We start from the raw sequence: 10,630 nt of genomic DNA on the forward strand, positions 1-10,630 counted from the left end.
GTGGAGTAATTGGTTACCATTTAGAATAATTTTTTAAAATAAAAGGAAATCATGCTATCTATTTATGTCCATTGATGTCCATTTTCTAACCCCCAGAAATATTTTTTCCTTTTCATCAAATTGTGTATTAGAGAAAGTTGTATGTTGTATACAATCTTGCTAGGAACTGAATTCTGTACCCCCAAATCATATGCTGAAGCCCTAACTCCCAATCTCACTGTCTTTGTGGTAATTAAAGTTAAATGAAGTGATAGAAGTGGGGCCCTCATCCAATTGGCCTGGTAGTCTCATGAGAAGAGCAGCAGAGAGGCATGACACAGAGGAAAGCCAGGTAAGGAGAAAGCATGAAGGAGGCTGTCTGCCAGCAAGGAAGAGATATCTCACCAGAAATCAACCCTGTGGGGCCTTTATCTTGGACTTCTAACCTCCAGAATTGTGAGAAAATAAACTTCTGCTGTTTAAAACACCTAGCCTGTGGAATCTGTTATGGCAGCCCAAGCTGACTAATGCATATTTTAATACTGAGAGGTGGAGTGTTACTGAAACAGATACCTAAAAATGTGGAAGTCCCTTTGGAACTGCATAATGGAAAGCGGTTAGAAGAGTTTTAAGGCATTTGTTGGAAAAAGCCAAGATTGCAGTGAAGGAAAATTGATAGAAATATGGACATTAAAGGTAATTAGAAAGATGAGAGCTGGAGAGAAAGTGTTCATCTTCTTAGATAAACAATCACAAACAGAATGTTGGTGGAAATACAGATATTAAAGATTATTCTGATAAGATCTTAGACAGAAGGAGGAACAAGTTATCAGACACTAGAAGGAAGCCAATCCAATCCTTGTTATAAAATGGCAAAGAATTTTGCTGAATAGTGTGCATGTTCAGTGTTCTGTAGAGAGTAAGACTCAGGAAATGAGATTGACTGAGCTGAGATTTCTAAGCAAAGTGTTGAAGGAGTGGCTTGGTTCATCCTGACTCCTTATAATAAAACTTGAAAGGAGAAACATGAGTTGAAGAAGGAATTATTAAGCACAAAGAAACCAGAACATGAAGATTTGGAAGATTCTCAGCCTATCCATATCACAGAAAATGAGAATGCTTGCTCTGAAAAGAACATGAAGAGCAGACTGAACAATTTGACCAAGAGATTAGGCTGAGTGTGAAGCAAGATTCTAATCAGCCACCTCAGTAGAAGGCAGGAATGGAGGTGAAATTATACCAGCAGAAACACTGGACCAAAGGAAACAGAGAAAGTAGGATGGAATGAAGGAAGGCTGTGAATATGTTTTAACATTTGGGAAAAAGGAAGAGAGACCCTAAAGTCAGTTCCAAAATCCTGAGGGATGCAACTCCCCCTGTAGGCCCAGAGGGCAAGGCTGCTTCCTCCTACTCTTCAGAGGACAGGAAGCTACCACAGATAACTGCATGCGCAGGACGCTCACAGACAGCCTCATGGGGGCCACCGCACAGGCTGAAGAGGAGCGGCTGCCCTTGCAAGCCGTGGTGTGAATCTGCCACCCCAGTGGGTCTGGAGGGCAGAGCATCAAGGCAAAGAGATTATTTTTGAAACTTAAGATGCAGTGGAACCTGCCCTACTGGTTTTGGACTAGCTTGGAGCCTGTCACCCCTTTCTTCTTTCCGGTTTCTCCTTTTTGGAATGGGGATCTCCATCCGATGCCCGCCCCACCATTGTGATTTGGAAGCATGGAACTTGCCTGGTTTCAAAGGTTCACAGCTGGAGAGGAATTTTGCTTCAGGAACAATCATTCCTTGAGTCTCATCCACACCTCATTTAGATGATACTTTGAGGAGACTTTGAACTTTAGATTTTAGACTTCATGCAGCAGTGAGTTAAGACTTTGGGGCTGTTGGGGTGGAATGAATATATTTTGCATATCAGAAGGACATGAACTTTAAGCTGCGGACTGAATATTCACCCAAAGTTCATATGTTGAAGCCGTAACCAGCTATGTGACTGTTTTTGGAGCCCTTCGGAGAAAATTAAGGTTAAATTAATGGTCATATGGGTGGGGCCATAATTCCTTAGCACTGCTGGAGTTATATAAGGAAGATTCTTTTCTTTTCTTTTCTCTTTCTTTTCTTCCTCCCTTCCTCTCTCTCCCTCCCTCCCTCCCTTCCTTTCTTCTTCTCACTCTCTTTCTCTCTCTCCAAATGCCACAGAGGAAAAGCCATGTGTGGATGCAGTAAGAAAGTGGCCATCTGCAGTCCAGGAAGAGCATTCTCACCGGGAACCAAATCCACTGGCTCCTTGATCTGGGACTTCCAGGCTCGAGAACTGTGAGAAAACAGATTTCTGTTATTTATTTCACCCAGTCTGTAGCATTCTTCTTATTGCAGTCTGAGCTGGCTAACACAAGCCTCATTTTAAAACTTAAGATAATAGAAAGAGAAAAAATTCCTAGCTCCCCTACCCTAGTACACCCTATGTAACTTTTGTCTTTTAATATGAATATTGAATATGTATCAATTTAGGTCAGAAGGCTGGGGTTTGGGGATAGGGTGAGGCTTGAATACATTAATGTAATGCCCTGGTGCTACTGCTCTCTCCTGTGTTTTAGGCCAGATGGCTAATAGTGCAAGTGCAGGCCTCTCAGAGAAGACTACTGTTATCATACAAATCAGTTGGCGGTAGCTTTTCTTCCCCTCCACCAGTTTCCAGGGCAACTTGAGTATTGACTGCTGTCCTTTTGCTTCTATTAGTTCCCTTTGCTCTATCTTGTGAGTTTGCTGAGATACGTTTATTGGAAGCAATTTGTATGTGTGGATGTGTGTGTGTGTGTTTGTGTGTGTATGGAAGTGAGATACTTTTCCACATGCACTAATCTGACTCATGTTGGCTACTTTGTTTTTTTCCCTGTACGACCAGTAGAACATTAGCTATATTTAGACCTTATAAATTCTCTAACAGGAGCAGAGCTGACCTCCACTGTGCATTCTAGAATTATCTATGGGCTTTCAAGGCACATGACATGCTAGGACCATGAGGCAGGGCACCGATCATTATAGGAAATGATCAGTTCTTATTGGTCAAACTATAAGTCCTAGGTTTAACTGCAAGTAAGAGATAAATTTTCTCTTGGTTCTATTTCCTTATGCTCTTAGTTTGCATTAAGGGCATCCAGAGAAACACCACAGGCTTGGAAGTCAAAGAAATTTCTTCCAGCTCTGGTTCTGCTGTTAACTAGCTGGGCAGTTTTGGAGATGGTCATTGAGGTTTTCTTGGCCTCACTGATTCATTAAATATTGTTCAAGGACCCACTGTGTGTCAGATGCTCTGTAGGGACAGAGGAAGAAAAATAAACTAATAATCTCAAACAAACAAACAAACTGGGAAAGAAAAACCTAAAGGCTCCAAGTCCCAGAAGAACTTAAAACCTTACAAAAGGAGCCCAGGTAAAACGCAGTATGTCAAGATGTCCTAGCTGACCTCAGGCTAGGAATCACAGCCTGCCTGTGTGTAAAATGTGTGGTCACTGATCCTTATGCAGGGTGGCTAAAATATGTGTCTGCTTTAGTAGCAATTAAGGTAGAAGATAAAAGATCTACATTGAGTCATAGGGAAAATCAGAAGAGAGAAGAAGGGCATGGAGGAGAAGCTAAGCTGTATTGGCATCTGGTCTCTCACATGACCACAGACAGGATTTAGGCTGCAACCTGAAGACGTGTGACACGCTAATGTGGAAGCTGCTGCTTTCGCTTCAAAGCCTCATGCAATTCTGTCACATTAGGGATTTTGCTACTTTGGGCTGCCCTAGGTTCTGTACCCAGAGCAGGACTGCTTTCTCCCAGGAAGAGGAAGGCTTTGTGGCAGGTAGAGCAAAGGAGCTGAAATACTCATTAGATCCAATAAATGCCCAGAGGATACAAAAGGTCACCAGGAGAGGCCTGAGGCTGGAGCTGTGGCACACGGCGGGGTGAGGTTAGGGGGAGACTCATGGTTCTGTACATGTGATGTCCACAGCCTGTGAGAAGTGGGGGGGTTGTCTTCGTGGGAAATTCCTGTCTTTGCAGTATCATGAATTCAGAAGAAACTGAGGTAGCAATAAAATATTAATGTTAAGACATCCTCTGAGTCTGTGGAACCTGAATGGGGATATGCAGTTTATATACAAAATTATCATTAACATTTAAAAAGTATCTAATGAATGTGGGTACAAATGGCTATGAGGACACACAAAGGTGTGGAATTAATAACCTATACATGTCATATTGGGGAAAAAGGAGATATTCATTCCAGAAGGGCCAGTATATGAAATAGCATAGAAAACTAAGATGGAACTTGGAGAAAATATATCATTTGGAAATGCTATCTATTGTAAGTAATAGAAAGCCCAGTAATAGTAGTTAAAAAAAAGAAAATAAATTATCATATGAAAACACTCACACTAGGCAGTTGCTGGATATGTTCAGAGTATTAATTATGCCTTTCCTTCATGGTTGCAAGGTGGTTGCTACAGGTCCAGATGTCACACATATACTTCGGTAAAGAGAAAGAGGAAAGACAAAATAGCCATATGAGTCATCCTATTTCACCTGGAAAGATAAAGCTTTGCCAGACAACTCCTTCCCTTCTCCTGTGACTTGAGCTAAATCTCAGCCTGGATATATCACATGTTCCCTTTCAAACCCATCCCTCCACACCCCTATCAGCAACAAGGCAGTCTGGGAAAGCAAATACTTAGCTGAGACCATTGCTGTATTTAAAAACAAAAACAAAAAACAAAAAACAAAGAATTGTGTTAGGAAGAACAAAAAGATGAACCAACAAGGAATAAGGAAAAATTACATATGGCTAGAAAATATGTAATAGTCTTTGGAATGGAAGGCATGGAAAGCTTCAAAATGAAGCCAAAAAGCAAAGGTATATGGTCTGAATTTAAAGGCCCCTTTTGGCTATCTTAATAAGTTTTTGTCTTTTGTTCCTTGAAAAAGGGAATAGACTAGTTCTCTTTTAATGTTAGGATCCCTTGTCAATAATCCCTAACACTCTATAGAATGACCTCATTCAAATGTTATCAATTTTCTCTTAGTCATAAATTTCCTGCTTGCTCTACTTCCCCTAAAGCTCACGGAATGTCGGCATGAACGCTTCTTTCTCCTTTGGTCCTCATCACTGTCAGTGCCAGGACTTGAGCCATGGAATGACTAATATAACTGAAAGCAGCCTCTGTTTAAGAGAATGGTGTCTGTGATGGATCCAGCATGATGAAGAAATGACCCCGAGGTAGAGAATTCTGTTCTAGTCCTGACTGCCACTGATGAGCTGTGTGGCTTCATGTACCTCATTCTCTGGGCTGGTATCAAGGAGCAAAAGCTAAAAGTACAGAACTGAACTAGTAAAATTCTAGAGTCCCTTCTAGTGCTATGAATATTTGTTGATTTATTTCCTTCAGCTCTTCTGCACATGCACATATACCAAGGCTGTATTTTTTAAGGATTGGTAGAGTAACATTTAATGGGAAAAAAATCAAGTACAGCTAATGATTGATTTTGCTATAAAGGAACTTAGTAACAATATCACCTCTTAGTTTGGAATCCTGACTTTATGAATTCAGTCTCTTATTTCACTGTCTAAAATTTTGAAGTCTTCAGTTTTTGGGTCATTCTTGTTTCCTTTGGAGAACATTTTTGCCCATGAAGCTTGGAGCCTCATCCTTCATGTTCCTAGACAGTCACAAATATCTTTAAATGTCTTTCAGGCATGACTGTGCTTATAAAAATGAGGAGGTTTTGCATTTGGGTTCAGGGGAATAATGACTTCGCTGTCATTTATCATCAATAAGCCCTTGACAACAGTACATGCAGGCAATGTACTGTACACGGACGCCAAGCTAGGCTACTCAACGAGCTTCCAGCCTCTGTTGTTTATTGCTTTTCTTGGATCATTTCCTTTATTTAATTTTGGCAAGTTACCAAAGTTAAAGAAGATATTTGCTGCTGTTGTGGCTGAGATCAGCCCACTTGTCAAACAAACTAATTCCGATATTTTCAGGTCAACTTCTCAGTGACAGGGACCAAAGACAACAATATTCGCTGATGGAAGAAATCTTTATTACTCTGAATGTAGAGCATGCTGGTGTTACAGGAGAGCTTGACATTTTTCTAACTGGATTGCATCTGCACTTTTAAAAGACAGACAACTGGAGTATCACTGGAGATAATAGGATCTGGGACTGGAAAGCCTTCATACCTTATTAGGGCTACATTGATCCCATTTCTTTAAGTCACTGGAGTGTTATTTCACATTCCAGTGTCTGCATAACTGTATTGCCTTTGTTTTTTGGTTCCATTTAAAATTCCCTGGCATATCGAGGCTAGTGAATGTCAGTGAAAATAACTATCAACATGTAATAACTTCCAACTACAGGGTAGCTTGAAAACACTTAAATGAACACGTCTTTCTGTAATAAGTAGAAGCCAGGGGAGGACAAATTAACTCCGAGCACTCTGTGTACGTCAGATTTCATTTGCCTTTTGACTGTCCATAGACATAGACATTCCTCACAGACGGTCAAGGAACTGTAGTGTGTTCCAGTGAATAAGAAGGCTACATAAACCAAACAAAAAACTGATGGCCTAATCATTGAGAACCTTTATATCAACCAGCCTCAAAATCATGTAGAAACAGGGAAAAGATATAACTTGACTTGGAACTATATGGAAATCCTACAATGAGAACTTAATTTAGTAACTTGCTTAGAATTCTGTTCTGATTGCTTATTGTTGGATAACAAATTATGACAAACTTACTGGTTTTAAATAACAATTTATTATTACCATTTTTGGTTCTGTGAGTCTCCCAGGAGATTGCAGTAAGAGGTTGGAAGGCTCATCTGGAATATCTTCTTCAATCCCAGGTGTATTGTTTTCCTGAAATACGCAGCTTAGGGCTGCTCAGGCATCTTTTTTCAATGCCACTTCCTCACAGCCTGAGCTTCCACAGATAGTGTCAGTCTAAGGGAGCTGGCTTTTCCTGGAGCAAGTGTTCTAAGAGATGAAGATAGAAGCAACAGAAGTTCTTATGAGCTAGCATCAGAACTCAGTATTGTTTCTGTCATGTATTATTTGTTACAAGTGAATCATAGGAGCAAGCCCAGATTCAAAGGAAGGGAACTTATAAGGGCAGGAATATTAGTAAACTTTGGTCATTTGAGGCCATCTCCAAAGAAAAATGACCAGAATATGTTAATTCTCTAGATTAGTGAACAGTTGTAGCTTACTTTGGGTCAAACACTACACAAAGAACTTTTAAAAAGATTTTCTCTTTTAGTCTTTACAATAATCTAATGGGTTAGGTGGTATTATTATCTTCATTTTATAGATAAATTTAACTGATTTAAATATGTCTTGATGGCAACTCTGTGGCAGACCGTGACAGACAAAATTCTAAGATGGTTTCCATAATATCTGTCCCACTGTTACCCTTGCAACTATGTTATGTTACTTGGCAAAAGGGATCTTGCAGAATAAGTTTCCCAATTAGTTGATCTTATTATAGGAAGATATTAACTCCAACTACTTTGTGTGAATGTCAGATTTAATTTAAGCTTTGATCATAAACATAGACATTGATCACAGATGGTCAATGTACTGGTGTACTGGAATGTGTTCCAATGAACAACAAGGCTACATAAACCAAATAAGAGACAAATACCCTACATGACAGAGAGAAATATTTCTATCATCCAGCCTCAAAATCACATAGGAACTAGGTTCCTCTATCATAGGTGAGCCTAACCTAATCATCCAAGTCTTTTAAAAGAGAATTTTCTCCAGCTGGCAGCAAAAGAAAAGTCAGAGATACAAAGCACATGCAGAAATCAAAGGATAATTGATGACATTTATGATACAGGAGGTCACATGCAAAGGCCAGAGAAGAGCCTGTAGGGGCTATGAGTGACCCCTGGCCAACAGCCAACCCGCAAACAGGGGCCTTACTTCTACATTTGCAAGGAACTATATTCGACCAACGACCTGAATGACCTTTGAAGCAGGTTCTTTCCAGAGTCACCAGAGGGCAGTTCAGCCTGGTTGACTTTAGGACCCATGGGAACTTTCTTGATACCATACCCTTGCTTGACCTCTATTCTTTCCCAGTGTTAGTCCTCAACTTCTGTGTCAATTTTTTTAGTGAATTCTCTCTAATAACTTTATTTCATAAAATCCTTGTCTCAGACTATGATTCCAGGGAACTCAGTCAAACACAGTTGTTTAGAAAATAGATGGCCAGAATGGAATTTTGGAGTGGGGTCACTTACCAGCCAGATGGGAAAGAGTGGTGCAATTACTGATGAGAATTGGATGGTAACTCCTGGCACAATACTGCCTTACAATTAGCAAGTCCTTCCTCTGTGGTAAATCAGGATGTGGTGAAGGTGGAAGAGGATGCATTGGATTCAAAATCTCTAGCATTCAAGTAAGATAAGGGGAATGGCTATTTTTAGAATTGTGGAATTGATTGTTTTTTGCTAGGTGTCACTGATGAGCTAAAGAAAGAAAATGACAAAGTCAAGTCAGTCAATGACCGACTTGAGACATGATGTGAAAGTGAAAAGTTTTCCATGGCAGCACCTAAAGGCTTTTATCACCTGTAGCCAGAGCATGGACTACTCTGAGGATCAGGCTCAGAACTCAAGGGCGAGTCTAGTAGAACTATAGGAATGATGAATTCATAGCCTTGGCAAATCTCCACTCTAGAGTCAGGAAGGGAGTGGGATTCTACAGTCTCCTATGGAGATATTAAGGTAAATGTACTTGAATACATTGAACCTAAGATTACCTCAAACCCTCTGCAACTGCAAAAGTTGCCACTTACTATGCTGTAGACAGCAGCATATGCTTTCCTAAAGACTGTGAAGAGGTGTCTCTGCTGAGACCCTACTGAAATTTCCCCTGACGAATACATCTCTTAGTCAGGATACCAATAACTAAGGCCAAGTCTTAGGATGACCCAACTAGGAAAAACTGACTCTACTAGGGAACAATAGGGATTATTCACCAAAGGAACAATATGATCTGGATAATATGTAGCAGATAGAATCAAGAAAACTTGAACAGGAGTGGACCTAGGGTACAGGACAAAGTGAGTTGTATATAAAGCTGGATTGAGAGGATGGATGATATGTGTGCTCTCTCCCATGATTCAGATTCAATATACTAGCAAGGTCTTTGTCTTACTAAATCACTGAGATGGCTCCTGGAAGGATGGAAGTAATGGTGGTCCACATTAAATTATACAGAGATGACAGAGCTACATTTGGCAGAATGTTGAGAAAGGTACAAAATACTTAGAGAGATAAATATTCAAGAATAGATCTATTAGAGTTAGCCCAAACAACCCATCAAACAGCTCTTTCTTAGGAGGGCCCAGAGGACATGCCTTTGGCTAAGATAAGCATTTGGTGATAGAGGATCCAGCAACATGGAAGCTCACTGGTGGAGTGATGGCTATCTACTGGAGGCAAATACTAATAACAGGAAGTGCTGCTGGGAATACACTTCCTGTTACGGGGACAATAGGACTGCAGAACAACAGAGGACAGGTGGTGGGATTTAACCATTAGACATAGAGGTGAGTGTGTGTGACATATGGGTAGTAAGGTTGGAGTGGAAACCCAGGGATGCTGACACACAGTGATCTGTAGTAAAGGTTAATACACCATTGGATTCTTAAGAACCAGATAAATGGACAACCAACAAGATGTAGCTTAATATTTATAATAAAAAAAGGCTGAAGACAGATGAATTGATATTAACCATCCTAGTGGAAAATCATTATTTTTCATCTAGTTTAAACATGAATTTGACTAAAGAAGATTAAGGTGCATTTAAAGAAGGATCCTGCAATGTTACAGCATTTCACCCAATCTTTCCCAAAGGGATCAATGTGCATTGGGTAAAGGGAATACCCAGAATTTTGAAAGTTGTTGGTTAGAAGGTCCAAGGTGAAATGATACCAAGGACCCAAAATCTGCTGTGGTCACCCATTATTGTGGAATGCCAGGTGATAAATGGACAGATGATGATTTCTTGTCTAGTTCCAGAGGAAACACAGAAATTATCGTGGTTATTTCACAACCTCTGGGTTTTTAATTGGGATGAATATACTGACAGCTCAGATAGATAGAAATTAAGACACATTCCAGTCTTGATCAGGGATATTTTAACTCCTCTGCTCTATGTCATGATATAGTCCAAGGGGATCTTGATGGTCTGTACATTCATGCCATATCACAGCCTTGTGCATAAGAGGTCCTGAAAGACAGTGGCAAGAAAAAATTCTCCCTGCAGGCAGAGCTTGTGTAGTACATCTGGTCTTCTATCTCACATGGAGAAGGAAGTGACATTTGATATGGACATACTCAGTTTCCCATCCAGTGGTACATGGCTTAGCTGGTTGACCAGTGGTTGGGAAAGGGAAAGATTGGAAGAGAGAGTCAAGAGAAAAAACATATGGATGGACTCATGAGTATGAGCAGAACGTTGTGCAGATCACTGTAACCCATATTAATGGCAACCAGATAAAATGCATTGCATAGGAGGCACTAAACATGCAGATGGACACGGTGACTCATCCAGCACATGACAGTGATCCTCTGTACACATTTGT

Source organism: Manis pentadactyla, chromosome 1 (genome assembly GCF_030020395.1).
Source record: "Manis pentadactyla isolate mManPen7 chromosome 1, mManPen7.hap1, whole genome shotgun sequence".
NCBI lineage: Eukaryota > Metazoa > Chordata > Mammalia > Pholidota > Manidae > Manis > Manis pentadactyla.